The sequence below is a fragment of the Ursus arctos genome, unplaced genomic scaffold (genome assembly GCF_023065955.2).
Source record: "Ursus arctos isolate Adak ecotype North America unplaced genomic scaffold, UrsArc2.0 scaffold_8, whole genome shotgun sequence".
NCBI classification, from domain to species: domain Eukaryota; kingdom Metazoa; phylum Chordata; class Mammalia; order Carnivora; family Ursidae; genus Ursus; species Ursus arctos.
Window position 1 is genome coordinate 43,095,489 of NW_026623100.1, and position 20,409 is coordinate 43,115,897.

At 41.2% G+C, this 20,409-nt stretch overlaps 1 protein-coding gene across 4 annotated transcripts in view; it reads left to right on the forward strand.

Moving 5' to 3' along the window:
* CTNNA2 (catenin alpha 2) overlaps nt 1-20,409 on the forward strand; it is a 953,020-nt gene that overhangs the window by 420,363 nt on the left and 512,248 nt on the right. The gene's annotated exons all lie outside the window — the stretch shown is intronic.

Sequence of the window (20,409 nt, forward strand, 5' to 3'; positions counted from 1 at the left end):
AGTTCTTGAAACTTATCCTATGTGGTATGTATTTGTGTGTCAGTATAAGCTCAAAGTTGTTATAAAACAAGGTTATTTAGGGGTAGGCTTCTTTATTGCCAGGAATATGAAAAGATGGAATTGGCAGCCCTATAAGGCTAATATCCATGCATAGGATGGGTGATTCCTTGACATGAATATAATAGAGCTAATCCAAACATCAGATAATAAATTGACCCTTTAAGGTCTTTTCCAAAGCTGAGATCTTTTACTTCTAATTCTCTTCTTGAGGTGATCTCTCTCAATCAACTCCTTTACATTGGGTTTCCAGGATTAGATGAATAGGATATTGGTATTGGTCAGGGGAAAGTTATGTGCAGAGAATATTTTAAAATCAAAAGTATTGCCTTGTTTTAAATGTTGGGTATATTTTGTATGTTCACAGAGCTCAGAAATTCTATTAACATGTATGAGTGGCAGAGAGGTATAATCTCATCTAAACTTTAGCATTACACTCCGAGTACCTTCAAAGGTTTGTTTAAACATACTTATAATAATTAAATTCAAAGCTTTTGGAATTCCAGCAGGTTTTTTTTTTTTTTTGAAGGATTCAGCACCTAATAAAGTAAAATAAATTGCAAGGCTCTTGGTCAGTGAATAAGCACTTTTGTAGCTTAGAGCTTCAATTTATCAATAGGACTTGTTACTATTAGACTTGTTTTCTAGCTTCCTTTGAAGGTTTAAGGGCCATTGTCCACCCACACATCAGATTTAGTCACAGGCTATTATGAAAAGAAATAATTATTTTTCCAAGGTCTGCAGGACCAGATTCAGTTTTGGAAAACTAGCTGGTATAATGGTTTGCACCCTACCCTATCTGTCAAAAACACTAAGATGCGTGAAGCAGAGGGAGGCTGCAAAAATAATTGGAGGACCTGGTGATAGCTGCAGGGGTTTGGGCTAGAGTCAGCACACTACTCCCTGTCAATAATCTGGGGTAAACCAGGCTGCAACTGGACACCTGGGCTAGTGCTAGGACACGGCTCTGGGACTCATGTGGGATTAGGGAGGGGGGTTATACCAGGCACATTAGAAGGAGATGCCAAAGGAACAGTAAGAACCTCCTTAGCCTTACATCAGCTATGAGGAGATGGGGTAAGAACAGGAAAGGAGCTAAGGGTAGCAGGTGTCAGGGGTAGTAGAAAAATAGAGAGCAAAATAGTTTAAAGTCCAGGGTTTAAGATGTGCTTGATGGTCACCATAAAGTAATGGACCTGTGGAGCAGAAGTAGTCATCTAGTTTAAAGAAGCCCATGTGAGGGACACCTGGGTGGCACAGTCAGTGAAGTGGCTGACTCTTGATTTCGGCTCAGGTCATGATCTCAGGGATCAAGCCCCACATTGGGCTCTGCACTTGGGCAGGGAGTTTGCTTGAGGCTTCTCTCCCTCTCCCTCTGCCCAACCCCCTTTTCTCTCTCTCTCTCTTTCTTTCTCTCTCAAATAAATTACACACACACACGCAAAACATACTCTAATCAATTTTCACAAAACCTCTCTGAAACAGGATCCTGTTACTATCCAAATTGTTGTTTTGTGTTGAATTTTTGTTATAATAATGTGGAGTTAGAAATACGCCAATGTTTGTTACCTTATTTTTAATGAACCAAGAAGTACTCGACATTCAGAAATGTGTCTGATTCATTTTTGCATTTCTAGCAACCACTGTGAATCCTTAGTAGTAGTAGGGGTGTGTGTGCGGAAACATGCGCACAGATTATCGTTCATCCTACATTCGGAATGACTGTCCTATTGCCTGGAATCCCTTTTAGTCAAGTCCCCAGAACCTTTCTCCCTCAGGCTTCTGATCACTGGAGACAATTAAACACTGGCTTCTTACAACCAGGCAGTTCAGCACTCACAAGACTACATAGGCACAGATAGCAAAGTCTTTGCATGGCAAAGACTTGTTGGAGGAAAGACCTTGTATTTCTCAACAGAAGTGCAAGAGTTACCTCCCTCTGTTAGAGGAACAAGTGAAAACAATGTTCAGTAGAAGAAAATCAGGCATGCACCCATCACCCCCAAGCTCCTCCTCCCCTTGATCCTGAGGCTTTCTCATACTGTTTGACTTGCATGTTTAATCTAGGATTCCGGGTGGATTTTCTTTAGAGATTAAATGCTTCAGGTGAGAAACTGGCATGGACAATTTAGTGACTAAATATTTAGTGAAATGAGGAAAGAACTGTTAAGAGCTCTCTTTCATTTCAACATTTATTTTTTTTTAGCATTTATTTTTTTTTAGCATGGAGGACTGTCCATTCCACCCTACTAACCTTTCCAGGAATATAAGATCATTGCCATGGTTACAAATTGCTTAATCAATAGTCAAGGAAACAATAGCAGCCACTCCTTACTGGCCTAGCTGTTGACAGGGTCTGTCTTTTTAAGGAGAGTGTCTCGTCTTCTCTACCTCCTATTGTCATGACAGCTGCTATCCCATCCAGAGATTCTCTTGCAGGGGACAAGGTTAATTTAGAGGTTTTGAAGAGCAGGCAGTAAGGGCCAGAGAACCTATTTTTAAAATTAAATCTTCATTGAGTTATGCACATCTAAATTTTATAAACCCTGATTTAAAATGCTAACTTTGGGGCACCTGAGTAACTCAGTAGGTTAAGCGTCTGACTCTTGATCTCAGGTCAGCTCTCAATCTCATGATGCTGAGTTTGGGCCCCACACTGGGCTCTATACTGCATATGGAGCCTACTTATAAAAAAAAAAAGCTAACATTAAAGATAAGAATATATGCATATGTTGTATGTTATTTTTAAAGGAATAATGCCAATACTAATGGTTGTCAGAAACCACACAAACACTAAGAAAAAATTCTGACAAGTTAATTTTTTTTCTACCAGTTTTACTATTCACTAGCCGATTTGAAGTCCAGAAAAAGCTCATGAGATCTCGGATTGCATTAATAAAAACAAGGTGGTCAGCACAGGGGAGAGGAAGTCCTATTCTGCCTAGTAGCAGTAAATGGAAATACTGTATTCACATTTGAGTGCAGCTATTAAAGAAAGAAACCGAGAAACTGGGAGATTATGGGAAGAGAGTGAGAAGAGGTGAGAACTAGTTAGAAATCATCTCTTTCGAGAATCGGTTGAAGCAACTCAAATCTTTCATCCTGGAGGTGAGTTTATTTGAGAGAACTGTGTTAAACACCTTTGGACATTTAAAAGACTAGCATGTGGACAAGAGATTGAGCATATTTTATAAGATCTCAAAGGGCAGAAAAAGTTACAGTGTGGTGTGTGGTGCCCTAAGTACAGACTCAGATAAATGTAAACAACTTTCAGTGGGGTCATCCAGACTTCATCTACTGGTGCATCCACTAGAGTAACAGTTGCCAAGCTTAACTTGGGTTTGCACTCTGTTCTTCAAAAAACTGGTTTAGTGCAACTGCCATCTGGGGACCACCTGTCATAGATCACCGTAGAGGGTGAGAGGGAAGGTAGACATTCCTATCCCTGGGTCAAACCCCAGACCTATTGAATCAGAGTCATAGGGCTTGCCAACCTTCAATCTTCGTCGTGAACAGCCTTTACTGATGCTTACTAAAGTTTTCAGACACGAGAGCCAACCCATCTGGAATCTAACAAGCAGATCTTTCTACAAATACCACTTTCATCCCTGGTCAAAGAACTTCTTTGTTGGTTTTCTAAAGTCTGCATTCCTCACCAATAGTGTTAAAACCCTCGATTGGTAATCTTTCCCAACTTACTTAAGATGTTCTCTCCAGTCACCATCTTGCCTGTCCTCTAGTCTCAATATCTTCTCCTGGCTCTTCAGTTGACTGTATTAGCTTTTCATCACATTCTGGAAATCATTCTAGTTGATATCACAGAATTACTCTATTGCACATTGTATGTTTCACTGTCACTTGTGGCATATGGGTCTTCTCTTCCCAGCAGATAAGAGGAGTGTCTGAAGAATCTGGCATAGTGCCCAAGGCCAAGGTATTCCAGGTGTGTCTTACTTGAAGGACAATTTAGGCCATTTAGATCAACCCACCATCTGAGGCTTGAATCTCTTTTATCAAGTGGTTAATCAAAGTCCCGCCTCCCTACCACCATTGGTGAGCACACCTTTTCCACCTCCATCTTTGGGCAAGTTTGACTTGAGACATTTCTTTGTGATTTTGAGTGAATATCTTTCTCTAGCTTCCATTTGTCAGTATGGATTCTTCTTAACTCTTCATAGAACAAACCTAATAAATACCTGCTATAAAAACACATGCATTCTCATATCCCTTTGTTTCTCCCAAGCCTCATTAAATTTGCTCTCCTGATGTGTTTATGGAACCTCTTGCTGCAATAAGTCTGATTAGAAAGGAGAGTAGCATTTGATAGGAAATAAAATATCCAAGTGAATTTTTTTTAGAAATATCTGATGAATATCCTAGAGGATTTTAAATAGTTCTGATATCACCCCTTAGCATATTAACCACCACCAAAAAAGGTTTTGAAAATGCTGATTTTGATGCATTTCCCTTTTAGAATATATATATATATATATATATATATATATGAACATATTCATAGTTAGCATTCTAAAGTACTTTGTGATTGCCAGATGACAGCCCCATATTATCAAAATAAGTTCTGTAAATGCTGAATTGATAACATTGAACTGAACATTGACAATATACATTATGATTTTAATCTGCCAAACCGTCTCACATTGACTCATGAAATTAAAAATAAATATCACACCTATGGCAATTTTCACTTGAACTGATTCTTTCTTTTTATTATCTCCTGAAACTTTCATTCAGAAACCTGAAATGAATACATTTGTTCAACAGGGTGTCTGTCCGTAGCCTACTCCCATCTCTCATCCTAACAGCGAAAGGAGGCACCATTGAAGTAAGAAGGGCTTGGGTGGCAATTCAGGTGCCATCCTTCATGTACGGAAGTGCATTATCGGTGGGATGCATACTCTGCACTCTGCCATTTGCAGCAGGAGTGTATTATGGCAGGCATCCACATCTCCTCTCTGGTTCCTCCTGTGACCAATGCTGTGTTTCAGAGACAGTTGGGTTAGGAATGCGGTAGAGAATGGAATCCACTGTGTTCTTGGAGAGTTTCAAGCACAGAATTAATAGGCCTCTGTACTGTGGGTGTAGACAGGCATTTTGTCTACCTCTTCTTCACCTCATTGGTGAGGGAGGGAGTCCCATCAGACAGTTCTGAGTATGGCTGAACTTCCAAGGCTAGGAAAGCCCCACTGTTGTAGTGGGTTCTTATAGAACCACACAGCATTTCCACATGTTATTATGCACAGTTGCTAATTAAAAAATTATGTCTGTGGCTATTTGATTTGTTTCTGTCTTGACTAGTCATGTGACTGAGGGCAGGTGCAATGTGGATGGTTCTGTTCACTCCTGAGCTGCAGCATCTCCGACAGCGCCTAGTGCCTGCTAGGAGGTTGGCAGTTGATAAATATTGGTTGAATAAATAAAGGCAGCCATTCAGCATTTACCTCTGATGTTTCCTTCACAGTCTTTCTCACATTTTCTTCTTCCTGTAGCCTTTTCCCCTTTACCCTATGAGTATGCCCCAACTAGTTTTGCAGTAGCCTCCAGAAGGCCACATATCTGAGAGTGTCCCCCACGTTTGCCTTGTCCTGTGTATTGCTTCCAGAGTCATCTTCTCAACTCTTTCGGTCGTGTCACTCCTTGGGGTGGTGGGGCTGGTGCTTCACCCCTACAAATCCCGGGTGCCCACAGATGTTCTTACTTTGACTCCTCCTGCAGGCACAGACCTGCCCATTTCCTCAAATATCCAGGATAGAAAAAGCAGCTGCTGTGTGTGAGGGACAGTGTGAGGGATAAATGGGTGAATGAAGCACGGTCCCGTCTGCACGTACACTCACAGTTGAGGGCAGGGGAGGCAGACCTAGAACAAATAGTCATGCTACAATATAATACAAGTTCTAGTCCAGGGATGTAATCAGTGTCACTCGTGCTTCAGTAGCTCAGTGCTTGTGTGTATGTCGGGGGTGGGGGGGCTTGCTATCCAACCCTGGCATTGACCTCCAGTCACACTTGACTGAGTTTCCCATCCTTGATTCTCAGTACCTCTGCACTAGTCTTCTCAGGCTACAATAATACAACACCACAGACTGGGTTGCTTAGGCAACAGAAATTTATTTTCTTACAGGTTTGGAGGCTAGAAGTCCAAGGGATAAAAAGGTGAATGAGGGAGCGTCAGAGAGCTTGGTTTATGGTGAGCATTCTTTCCCTGGCTTACAGGTGGCTATCTTCTCACTATGTTCTCAAGTGGCCTTTCCTCTGTGTGCATGGGACCCTCTGGTGTTCTTTCTTTTTCTTCTAAGACACCAGATCTATTGGATTAAGGTCCCACCCTTATGACCTCATTGAAACTTTATTGCCTCCTTACAAGCCCTGCCTCCAAACACACTCTGGGGATTAGAGCTTCAACATAAGAATTTTAAGCAAACACACTTTAGTCCATTGCAGTCTCTGTGGACTGGACTTACTATATGCATCTGCTGTGACTCGCTGCAAGCTAGTCTGCTCATCTGGCCAACCTAGCAGCCTTTGGCTTTTGTGTGTGTAATTCCATATGTTTGCTGCTATTGTATGGGTGGTGTTTTCATCACGTATGCACACACCTGAGTGAGGTCTACTCATGGTCACAGCATTGATCGTGACACTGGGCAATCTACATGACCTTTCTAAGCCTTGCTTTTCTCACCTGTAAACAGCGGTACTCCTAACCATCCTCCAGGCCCATTGGAAGGCTTGAATGCAATATCAGACGCAAAACACTTGGCCCTGTTCAAGCACATTCTTGGCACTGGTCAAAGGTTGTTTCTCCACTCAAACCCCTGTCTTCACTGCCCTTCTTGAGCTAAGCTCCTGGAGCATGAGAATTATGCCTTCTCCTTCCTCTCTGTCTCCCCGGTAAAGACTCCTGTCCCAAAGGCTGCCAGATAGAATGCCTGACTGAAGGCAAAGTGGGATGGTAGAGGAGAAAGACCAAGTCAAAAGAAAAAAAGAAAAAATAGAGTGGCATGAAAGGAATCCTTTATTGCCTAGAAAGTGCTGCAGAGAGTCTCTGTTTCATGTCTGTAGCCAGGAGCACTAGAGAAACTTTTAACCAGGAATAGACCATTCCCACTGGCGGAATACAGTTTTGTTTGTTGTAATACCAGTCATTCATGAGGAATATCTTTGCTTTTTTCTGGATCATTTACCTTGAGTTGGTAAGATGCAAAATGAATTAGCCCGGAGGACAGGAGTGGGGGGATATGATTTGTATTAGTATTTTTTGAGATATGATATTGGTATGCAGCCATAATAACCAACACATTGAAAAGTTAATTCAGCAGGAGTAATTCTGAGAAGTAATGCAACTTATTTGTCACTAAGGAGGACTGCATAGCCAAGTGATTTCTTTATGCATTTTAAAGTGTTTTTAAACCCTTGGGTAGCTATAGTCAATTTTTAAACATGTTTCCTCATTAATTTTCAATTTGTAAACGTACATTGTACAGGAGTGCTTTAATCATCTGGGGAGGCTGCTTCACAGATGGCTCTTGTGTGACCTAAAATTTCAATGATTATAATGAATCAGAATGGATGATGGTAAACTTGCTTGGAGATTTGCTGATTGTCAACAGTTTTACAGCTTTGCCGCTGTTCTTGAGAGTTTAGTGCTGCTTAAAAATGAAAGGAAGCCGGTTGTAATGGTGCTATGAGGGCACGAGCTGCCTGAATGAAATAATGTCGGTCAGCTCCTTGCTATTCTGTGTGGAATTCTTTCCTGGGAAAACACACCAACGGAATTATGATCACATGTTGAATCCAACGTACATACAGAACAGTAAGGTATCCGCTCTCCCGGCCTACACAGGGTAGGGCGTTTCATGTCCCTCTGTTATACTACCTGTGGAAGTCCCAATTAGAAGATGAGAAGGCCTAAAACCAAATGCTCTTTTGAATTATTTATGCCACTGTTCTCCTAATTTGGCACCAGAAGTTAAGAATTGCCTGAGTCAATGATTTAGCAGGTGTTAAGAAACTCTAACTGTTAAAGGTCGAATTTGAGATGCATCTAGAAACCCAGAACTCTAATCAACAAATCCATTTATTATGCCTCTCTTTTCTGCTTCTCCATGCTAGGATCATATGTGCATTCTACCCCAAAGTTGACCATGCAGTCTGAGCCAGTACTGTGCAGAGAAGACCCATGTGTGTTCTCACTTGCTATCTCTGTGGCCTGGAGGGAATTAGCTCGCCTTTCTGAATCTTGGTTTTCTGAAGGAGGGATGGTTATCCCTGCCAAGAAGGAAGGTTGTGGGGGTGAAGCAGAAAGTGATCCACAAATAGTATTCTTTCCTGGTATCTTGCTACCCTCTTTCTCTGTAATGGGTACCCCCCAACCCTGGTCTGACTGCTCATGCCTAGGTCCTGTGCTTTCCAAAGAGCCTCCACCATTAGTCCCTATTTTCTCAGATTAATAATTCTCAGGGACCTGCCTTTAACTGGCAGATGCTTGCAACATATTGATAGGGGCTTCAGAAGAGCCAGGAGTAAAATGAAGCCAGAATATTCTCTGTCAGGTTGTTAGAAGCATTTTGATAGGAGTCCCAGTACCAAAGTGAGACACGTGAAGCTTGTCCTGTGTGGGTTCTGGTAGGGAAAAGTCACTTCCTGTTCCCTGGTTTGGAGAATGTTGATTTGGTAGCTGCACTGAGCATAATACTTAGCACCAGCCTACAGGACTCCTCTTCAGCTAAACTGTGAATCATTAGTGTTTATCTTTTCTGACCAACAGCACCGCCAACGGTGCCCTGTTATCTAGCTGGCCAGTGCCTTGCCTATGCCCCTAACAAATTCTGTTAGAAGAAAAGGGACATTTCGTGAGCTTGATGCAAGTTGGTTGATTGTGTTGCTTCTCCCAGAGGACTTTTCATTTTAGTGAGGATGAAGCAGGATGAAAAGCCAGAGGAAGGAAATGCCTACTGGTGGACTAGCAAATATTATGCCACTAGAGCTGCAGTTGAGTAGCTGAGGCTTCTGGATCCTGAGGAAGGTCGTCTCCTCTGACCTGGCTAGGGAGATTGTCCTATGGAATCAGCTGTGTTCCTTACCTGGCAAATATGTGGGTAAAGACTCGCATTTAGGGATCACAACCTACATTAACCAGAATATTCAGTGAAATCACCTCTCTGCCCACCCCCCTGTTCCTTTAGCAGACTGATTCCGGAGAAGTCCACGCTCATTGTCGATGGTGGTGCATAGTTTGTTCTGCCACTCACCTCTGTCCCTCACCTGGCAGATGCCACTCCTGCATCATCTTCTGCTTTCCTGCTGAGTGCATGCATAGACCCAGAATCCTTCTCACCCCAGCTTCCCAGGCAGCTATTTTAGTCCACCAGATTTTACCACTGTGATGAACTCTATGTGCCCTCCTCTGGCGACGCTTTGCAGATCCTCAATAGAGTAGTCTGAGGAAACCGTAATGTCTTGCATTTTATTGATGAGAAAACTCACTTGAGAGAGGTGATGCAGCTTCACCAAGGTTATCCAGATGGTACACTGCAGAAGGACAACTTAAAATGGAATCTGACTTTTCCAAATCTTGTGCTTTTCTACTGTATCAAGCTGCCTCCCTGAAACATAGCTCTGTTTTGTTTTGCACATACTTAAGTATATGTAAAGGCAAAGGTAGTATTGCTAGGGCATAGCCTCTTTCACCTAAAAATTCTTTATTTAGTAGAGGGCTTAGAGGTAGTGTTCTCGTGTGACCTCAGCAAAAGTAGGACTTATGTGAAATACCTCATCATATCCTTGCTTTGAAAAGCTGCCTTTAACTTATGGGGGACCCTGTTCAATGAAATAAACGTACTGGTCTCAGTGATGGCAGGGTCCAAGTGAGCCCCCGTTTTAGGATTGTTGCATGAAAGGGCATTTCATATGGCCTGCCATACTGAAAGGAGATTCATGGCCAGACTTACTGCCTGCGAGTTTTCTCTTGTGTAGGGCCTCTGGTCCTCAGACCACCGCTGCATTGTGACTGTGGGGTGAGGGGGCAGGGTATACTTCCAAAATGTTTGGTATTCTGAATTCCAGGAAGTGGCCAAGTGTAGCATAATATTCTCTGTTCCTCCAAAACATTCTGTTTGGCATGGAAATATGTTCTCTGCTCCGGATGTCAAGTTGGTCTGCTGATGGCTTTTCAACCAAATAACCCAATGTAGGAGTATTCATTCAGGGGAGCTCTTCTGAGAACTGGGTTGGTATTCAAAGGGTGGCCAACTTCCCAGGGCAATCCTGGCTATCCGCCATGATGTCCGCTGAATGCTTTCTTTACTTCCCTCACCACGTCTCCACTTGTCGTCAGCTTACAATCTAACTCCAGCCCTGTTTGCTTATCCCTGCTTTGTCCCTGTCCAGCCTCACTTGCATTAACCCTCCCTTCTTTAAATTAATACAGTATGCATTTTGACAAGGGCTGCTGCTTATGGTTGGGTGTGTGTATCCTGCATTACTCTAGGGGTGCCATTCACATTGTTGTCATCATAGATTTTTATCATCTTTACTTCATTGTTCCAGGATATGTTAGTAAAGTGCCTTGAAGCAGGGGCAGTTTTTGCTAAATCATACAAGGCTGAATAGTAGCAGAGCTACCCACCGATGCCATTTGCCTAGACAGGCACTAACAATTGTCTCATTCTCCATTGCAGAACATACACCTTGAGGTCTAGAAGGAAACAATCATTGACTGCTTATCTGTTAGGTTGCCAGAAGCTAGGCTGGGCAATACATTATCTCACTTAATTCTCATAATCATCACAAAGCATAGGAATCATCTAGTCATTTTAGGGATTAAACTATTAAGTAATTTGTTCAAGGTCATGTGGTTGATAACGGCAGATCAGTGATCTGGCCACTGGTCTGCCTGATTTCAAAGTCCATCTTCTTCCTTATATAGCCCACTAGTCCCCAGTACACATGGCTCAGGGCTCATCCCTCCGAAGATGCTCAATAAATGTTATTAGAATTAAGTGGTAAAAGAGAATAGCAGAAAGCAGTCTGTGGGGTTATTTGGGGCTTTGTTGTATTGTCTGTGGAGTGCAGCCCTTTCCCAGGGTGTGGGCAAGGGAAAAAGCACTAACACAGACCATCCAGTGCTGGCTAGAACATCAGTTCAGGACTTGCTATCCATTCATACATCTTCAGAATTTTCTATCTGCTCCTGTGCGAGGGGCTCCACTGTAGCTATGTGATGGTCGATGGGAGCTTAGTGAACATTGACTCCACCATCTCAGAAACTCCCTGGGAGTCCAGAGCCCACTGAGATGAAACTGGGGTTGAAACTACATGGAGGGAAGGCACAGAGAGATCTTCTAAACCCTTTTAAAATTTAGCATCTCACATTTAAAATACCTAAGCAGTATGGAGCCGTGGGCATCCGGGGTCTTCCTGTGTTAGTGACATAAGCAGTCAGCAGGCTGCAGTGAATGGAGGTGTGAATGAGGCAGCAGACTCACATTCTGGAGCAAGCCTACCCCCTACTTAGCTGTGTGCTCCAGGGAGAGTCATGTCATCATCTGTCCACATTTATTCAAACATTAAATGGAGATAGTAATTTCTTCCCTACATCTATCAAAAGAGATATTTTTATGTAGCAGTGTTTTGAAGGTTGTATAATTGCATTAACCCTAGCACCTGTACTGTTACTAAGAACATTTAACCATTCAGTCCATCCTTCAAGGACTCTTTATTAACATCTGTCCTGTCCCAGGTGCTGTTGTAGGCACTGAGGTTATCAAGCTGAGAGAGAGCTGAAAAGGGTAAATATGGCCCCCACTCTTGAAGAATTTACATTAGAATGAGGGCAGATATACTTTTCACAAGGAAGAAATAGACCATATAATTTCAAATAATGATGAGCATTTGAGGCAAGAAGGTTAATAGGGTAATGTGATAGAACAGGGATTGGCAAACTTGTGGGGCCACATCTGGCCTGCCTCCTGTTTTTGTATTGCCCGTAACCAAGATTGGTCTTTACATTTTTAAATGATTGAAATTAAAATAGAAGAAGAGGAAAATTTCATGGCACATGAAATTATATTAAATTCGAATTTTGGTGTCTGTAATAAAGTTGTGCTGGAACATGGCCATGCTCAGTCAAAGGCAGAGTTGGGTAGTTGCAAGAGAGATCATAAAATATTTACTGTTTGGCCCTATACAGAAAGTTTGCTGATTGTTATGGCAGAAAGCGGTGGGGGTATAATTTGACTAGAGTGGATCATCATTATTGTTGTCATCATCATTATTATTTTATATCTTCTAGCTGTGTAACCCCTGATCAACTACTTAACTCATCCTTGTCTCATTTGAACTGCATCAGCCTTAAAGGCCATTGTTGCTGGGTTCTGTGACCTTTGGTACGGTATATCATCAGGTTTCTCTCTGTCAGTTATATTTGTTCAAGCACAGAAAAGTTTGTATCCTACCCAGATTCCCTTTGCCGCCTACCTATGTTTTTGCATCCTTCACTCTGTGGTCAGATGGTGTGTGCCAACAGAGGTATCAGTCTAAAGGAAAACATAATTATGAAGGTAAAACCGTTACAAAATAAGGTTATTTGCTGAACCAAATATAAATTAAATTTGGATCACCTATTGTTTGGGATTTTCTGCCTCAGTGCTCCCCCATTAGAGAGCTAATCAGGAGCCGGCTGTGCCTGGGACTGGAGCAGTGTCTTACATGTGAGTTTGGTAAAGGCTGGCTGGCGGAATGTTTAGTCTGATGCCATCCATCAGAGGGGCAGTCCTATGCGGCTGTCACCCCCTCCCCCCAAGATTGAGGTGTGCTTCACACAGATGTTGGAGCCTTCTTCAGGCAGATGCTCAGGGCAAGGAATATACCACAGTTTATCCAATAGGAAAAATGCTGAAAGTCAGAAAATCACTTAAAAAGGCAGGAAGTATATGAATTTCATGTGCAAATCTCTGCCTTTGGGATACAAATCTGATTTTATACTCTTAAAAATCATCACACAGGTACAATTGTATTTTCAACTTCTAATGAGTGATAATTAATGGCAAACAAAGCTGTTCGTTAAAGTGTTAATCACAGTAGTATTGACATGCATTGGGAAAATAGCAATACAGACATGGCAAGAGCTATTTTCATTCAGTAAATCATTCTTACCTCACATATGGATTGGAATACTTACTTCAATAAATTGCAGATCCCCCAGGCCTGTGTAGTCAAAGGATTAGGAGTCATACATCTGGATCAGGAGTTGACAAACTACAGCCAGAGGGCCAAATCTGGCCCTCTGCCTGTTTTGGTAAATAAAGTTTTATTGGAACACAGCCACACTCAATTGTTTATTTATTGGCTATGGCTGCTTTTGCACTACAATAGCAGAGTGGAGTGGTTGCAAAACAAACCATCTGGCCTGCAAGCCAAAAACCATCACAAGCCTGAGAAAAGGATACTGACCCCTGCTGCAGATTACTGTTTCTGCAAGGATAGGGATTGTATGTTCAGGTATTTAAAGCTGAGTGTATCATGGACATATAAGTAGTATCTTGATGAGAAGTAGGAAAATATGAGAAAGATATCCATGGGATTATGGTGTATTAATTCTGCTATTGTGTAAAATTCCGGAATAACAGAGTTGGAGAATATTTCGTTATTTATACACTATTTTTTAGCCTCGAAGGGCATCAGTTATTTTAACCTAGTTATTGTTTTTTTTTTTTTTTTTTTTTTAGGGCTAACTCTTTGAGTGTTTATCACTTTTTTATTATTTGCATCATCAGATGTTTTTGAGTAATCCTGCTCTGACAGGCACTGGGCAAGTATCCAAGAGCTTCATACTTTGAACATACAGAAAATACTCTCCTCTAAATAACCTAAATTGCTCTTCTGTCCCTTAGGTATATCTGTCTTTTCCTCCTCATTTCTCAGAGAAGGTGGAAAATATCTGGTAATGTGTTTTGCTTGAAACTATTTTGGATATATTCTTTAATGCAATAAGAAATAGTTAGGTTCCTGAATGGTAAAACAATGTTGATTTCAGGAAATTAGATCTGGAGTTTTATCCATTTGTGTGTGTGCACATGTGTACATACCTGGGACAAATTCTTTTTTATATTCCTTTTTTTAAGCTGAAATTGCAGCCTCAAATATATAGATTCTGCTAGATTTTGTTTGCATAAAGTAGATTTTCTTTATTCTAAACTTTTCATGCAGTATATATTGTGGTCATACCTACTGTCACCAAAAAACTTTGCGCATTTAAAGTGAAACAGAAAAGACAAAAAAACTGTAAACATTCTCAGTACAGTATCCAGTTAGAGTAACACCATTTCTGAGAGATGAGGGTGGGCACTAACACCAAAAATTGAGGTGTTCTGCAAGAGTTTGCAATGCACTGGGCTCCTGTTCCCATCAGCCATACTTCTCATAGGATTGACACTTCTAACCTGCCTGGTCAAGGGATGGCTAATACTTGGGGGCAGACCCAAACACCACTCTGCTGTCTTAAGTTTGGGAAGGTGCCTGAAGGTATCCTCACCGTTGGTTTTTGCATTGTGGTTTCTATCAAGACTGTCAGTTCACATCTTTATCTTACTAAGAGAAGCCTTGCTGAAGAAATGTCTAACTGAACTTAGTGGTTGACCCCATATGCTTCGGAGAGCTGACTCATCTAAAAGGTTGGCCATTGCTGGAAACCGTGTTTACACCTCAGTATTTTCTTCCAGAGCAGCCTGCAAAAATGAAGGCAATAAGCAGTGAATATAATGAGTGTTTGAGGTAGTAGTGGGTGTCCGGGGGGCATTGATACTTATGCATGATTTGTTAGATAATGCCGTGAGACCTGAGGCCTTACTCAGGATTCATGCTTGGTGAGCTGCCAGTTTCAGTGCTGTTTCTGTTTCTCTCAAGACCTTACCTCTCTGTGTCAGCTGGCCCTTATTGGCCTGAGGATCCTTTCATTCATTTATTCAACAAATAAGTAAACGTATTTTCAAGGCATGATTGGGTGTGTGGTGAGATGCTATGTGTACTTAGGATAATTGGTTGAGAGGGTGGTATCTACTCATAGACATTATTTGCCTGAAACTTGAAGAAATAGATGTAGACAGTGAGCTCCATTTTCTGAAGATTGAGCTGTCAAGGAACTGAGAAGTTGCAAGATTCTATGACCATTGTTTTCATTCCCTAAAGGCTGAAACAGAAAACACCAAAATTAACTGAACTAGTGAAGGCCAGAGGACAATCTGAAATACTGGGAGAGAAAGAAGACAGAGAAAAGCAACTTCTCGTGAATAACATGGCACACACTAAACATTTGGGTTTAATGGAAGACACGGGTAGCTCACTGGGTTGTTGAATCCTGCAGAGGACCCCATTCCTAGAGAAGGAACAGCAGGTGCAGTGCACAGCCATGTGAAGAGGCATGATTCTGGGAATGGGAAATGGTTCTGGATTGTTGGAGGAAATGAGAAAAAGTGAAGGGGATAATAGTACCCCAGAAAGACTTCTGGAACCCAGTGACCAGAGTTTGGTCAATGACTCCACAACTTAATTGCCATAGAACCTCTTCGAACAGGTAACTTAATCTCTCTGTGCCTCCGTTTCTCCCTTCAGTAGGGATATGAAATAGGATATCAGTCTGCCTGCAGTGGCTAACACATATTAGGGACTCAATATGTGTTTATGGTGATGATGTTTGGACAGATCATAAAAATCCATACCACAAGTGTTTAGGAAACAGAGTTCTGTTAGGAAACAGAGTTAGGAAACTCTGTCCTGTTCAAGAACAGAGTTTAGGAAACATTGTCTGTAAAGGGCCAGATAGTAAATATTTTAGGCTGTGGGCTAGCTACAGTCTCTGTTACAAATACTTTGTTGTTCCAGCATGAAAGCAGCCAAATACAACGCGTAAATAAAAGAGCGTAACTGTGTTCCAGCAAAACTTTGTTTACAAAATGAGGTTGTGGGTGAATTTGGCGTATGGACCACAGTTTACTGACCCCTGTTTGAGAATGTGGAATTTGTTCTGAATGTTATGTGTTCATAGGTGTTACAGGATAGCGTGTGGGGAATTCATTAACAGCTCTTACTGTAATAGCTGAGGAAGCGAGTCGCACAATTCGACTTCAGAGCTTAAAAAGAAAGCTCTCTGAACAGAGTGGAGGAGTTATCAAAGGGTGTGACTGTGGGTGTGCAGGGGTGTAGTATATGTTAGTATTCATGGAAGTGAGATGAATCTAAAGGCTACTGACATAGTTTAGAAACTGTGAGGACTTGGGAAGAGATTGGGCATTGGAAGTAGAGAAGAAAGAACACTCTGGAGACCATGTGTTTAGATGGTAGTCGACTGTCTTCTTGGGTGATAAAAAGAAAAAGGAAGAGACTTGGGGAAGATGCTGTATTCATGTGAGGATGGGGTGATTTGGTGGACCTATCAAATAAGTTTTCTCATAGGCATCTTGAGGTTCAGAGGAGACAAAGTCTGTAGATACAAATGTAGAACGCATTAATGAACGACTAATCCAATCCGGAGGGGGATGATAGAGTAATATGTGTGCAAACATACTTTAGCTCATTTATTCATGTATTAACATAATATCCCTGGAAGTTCTGGAGATTGGGAGAAAGAAATTTTAAAATTTTTGTTCAAATCTATCAGCGTCAAAGACTCTTAAACAGTATTTTTTAAATGCGAGAGTGCATTTCCACTCGGAAAGTGTCAACGTTTAGTTAGCCACAAGTTGTTTAGTCCCTTGTCTGGAAGAGTCTGGTAGAAGCTAAAGATTGCCAAGAAGGTATCTTTATGCTGGACCCTTAAGCCAGAGAGAAGGACCTACTTTGTGTGAACAAATAGGGAGTAGGAAATAGAAAACAAGCTACACAATACATAGACTGTATTTCTTTAATGAAGAACTTCTGTAAGGTAGCTTTATGTCCCCCTGGAGAGTACATATTTTACATAAATACCATCTGTATATGGATAGTCTCACTGACAAATCCACCTAGGATTTCCCCTGGTTCTTTATAAGTTCTCATTTGGTGTATTTCATCCAGTATAAATGGCTCCTACGTGTGTGTGTGTCTGTGTATACACGTGCACAGGTGCGTAATGTGCCCCCAGCAACTGATTCCAAAAATGACTTGCTGAGCTGCACAGTTCTGGCTGAGCTGGCACTGATCTTTGATGTAGGTGGATTTCTGCTGATTTTTAGAAAGCTTCATGCCCCAAGCCCCTGTGAAATCACAGCTGGCTTTTCCAGGCCAGTTGGCTGGAGGTAAGGGTACCATCTGGGGCCTTGGAAAAATTGAGAGTCTGACTGGTCCACTGGGGGGATTGAATAGGTAACATTGATTGTGCTGGTAGTCCGTTTCACTCTCCCAAGAACCAAGTAGAAGGCAAGGTTCCAAATGAGACTTCAGCTCAGAACCTCAGAGTTCATGTGTCTTATGTAAGTGCATATCTGTCACCTTGCTTCTGACTCTGTAAACAAGGACTGACCGTAATTACTATTATTTATATATTTATGTCTCGTGTCTAATCCTAGCAATAACCCTGTGAAGTTGGTGTTATTTTTGTCCACCCTCATTTTTGAGAAAGGGGACATATAGAAAAGTTGTTACATAGCTCCTAAGTGGAAAGGCAGGATATAGATAGAAGTTGAGAACATGAACTCTTTCTTAACCAATAAGACTGGTTTCTTCTCTTCTCACTTAAAATTATATCTTATACAAGATATTGTTTATTGTTCCTTATTTTGAGAATACATCATTTTAAATGTTTGCTGACCAAACTCTGACTAGAGGTATTTTCTTTTACCTGACAATAACCATTTTTTCCTAAAACATTCTCTATCTTGCAATTTGTATGTCTTCATTCAAAATAAATGTGGAGAATCAGTCATTATATAGGGAGACCAAAGCCTTCTAGGGGAACTCATCACTGACATGGAGAAAATCTAGGCTTTCTGAGATGGTTTACAATGGCCTGGAAAGAAAGTTTCCCTTCCCAAATAGCTCTTTCCAAACTCTGCTTTTCTAAATAGCGGAAATTAGAAACTTTATGAATTGGCCTTACATTTATGCTTCCTTAACTTGCATGAAGACATGATTTGTTTAGTTTAATAAGACCTTGATTGCAGGTATCAGCACACAAGCGTTGACTGAAACTGGGTTCCTTTTGGTAAAATGCAAGCTGTGTGAAATTCATGGAAAATGCAATTACGTTCTAATTTACTCAATGCCACTGGCTTTAATTAAAGTAGATCATATTTCAATGAAGCAGATTCATGGTCCTCTTTAACAAAGGATGTAGAAAACGCAAGAAGGAAATTCACTATTTTTCTTTTGAATATTAACTCAGAGCATGGTTACTCTTTAGTAGCTATTTAAGAAAGTATCAGGGCAAAGGTCTTCATCCCCAGTGGAGAAGCATGCAGGAGCCCTGCCAAGCCAGCTTGTCTGCATCAAAGCTCCGGCAAAGCTTGATTCAAGGGCCCAGTGAGGGCATCTCCATTGGTTGTCTTTATCTGCAGTTCCTCACCACCAACCATCTCACCGTCTCTTCACCTATCTTTTTGAGTTGTCTACTCCCCAGGCTAGATCAAATGTAAGGACTGAGTTACATGTACACACAATACACTACTTTCATTTTTATGGGATCAGATGCTTCAGGGGGCAAGTGACCTGAAGCCTGAAAGTAGGCAGGGTTGGGGTTGTGTTGGTGCTGTCCTTCAAGACCCAGCCTTTATTCAGACTCCATTCACAGGCTCTGGTCTCAGCTTTGGCTCCTCATGGTGGCATAACGGCTGCTGTTGTGGTTGCAGGCATCTTATAGAAGCCAAGAATGTTTGGCAAAGAGGAATATCTCTGCCACACATCTATTAGGGAAGAAATCCTCTCCTAGAATCTCTGGCTACTACCCTTATGCATGCCATTGCCTGGATTGGGTCACATGCCTATGATATAGCAAGAAGACATGCAGATGGGTGGGGTGGCAGAGGCAAAGAGCTGGCAGGTTGTTACATCAACGAAAGCATCTGGAGGCGGAAGATGAGGTGGCTAGAGAATGGTTATTAAATAAGCCAACACCCCTGTCTGCCATATCACTCAAAATCCATCGTCAGTTTTAATATGTTCCTGTAGGCATGGAACTATTTGGAAAATGAACGTGTAGACCAAAATCATTGATCTCATTGACTTTAGAAATGCATTGCTCAGCTAATATTCATAAATAAGGGCACATGAAGTTCATGCAATATAACTATGTTTGCTTCTATCAGGGATTCCTTAAGCCTTTATATTTTCTAATACTCAATGTGAAATGATTCAGAATAATGTTTAAAAGAATTGGAGACAGGTAGTCATCTATAACTAAATTTTTAACAGCTGTAACAGGAGGAGGGATTGAGGTTTGAGTCATGGGAGTACCGTGATGACAATTCTTAATGATATCTCCAGTGGACCATATAAGTCAATGAATTTAAAGTGCAACAATTTATGCTAAACAAAGTTAAAATGTGGCAAAGATGGACTATGTTTTAATGTGCTATGAGGAAATTAAAAGCCTCTGGCACTCTATAAAACACTAGCCTTTGGTTTTGACTGAAGTGCCCATTACCCACAAAAGGTTTAGTCAATCACTGTGCTGATAACACAATGGATAATTGCTAAGGGCCCTGCATTGCTGAGGAGGACCATTTTTAATCCCGCTCTCTTTTTTGAACCAGACCCGTGTTCCTCAGTGCTTTTTTAATAGTCATTTTCATTTGTCTGATAATTTTTACTTCCTTTCACAACTAAATTGACTGATTACAGTCAATAGGCTTTCATTCATTAAGAGTAATAGCCTCATATAAGTTTGCTTAGCTAAACACTTGTAAATAATTCTCAGTATAAATTTTGTGAGTATGTAGAAGTCCACTGTTTTATTTCTGTTTTAAGAAATAAATATCATTTCTGGAGAGTGATGTTCAGATTTTCCTAACATACCATGGAAAACACCTTTGGGATACCCTGTGGTCTAACAAGGATGTGGATAAATAGAAATAGAAGGAAACTTAGTTCTCATTGGATCCTGTTCTCTCTTTTTAGAACTAATGAAACTGAGATTCACAGGAGATTTTGTTCCAAGATTAAGACTTCCATGGAGATTAGGCAGATGCCTTTTAACCAGCCCTTTCTAATTAACTTCCATGCCTGGCATAGCGCTATGGACATGGCAGTCACTCAATAAATATTTGTTGTTTGGTAAACAGATTGTTTAAAGGTATTTGTATTTTCTTTTCTCTAGATGCTAGGAAGTTTAGGGCAATGTTTAAGGAGTCATATTGGGCCTGAATCATG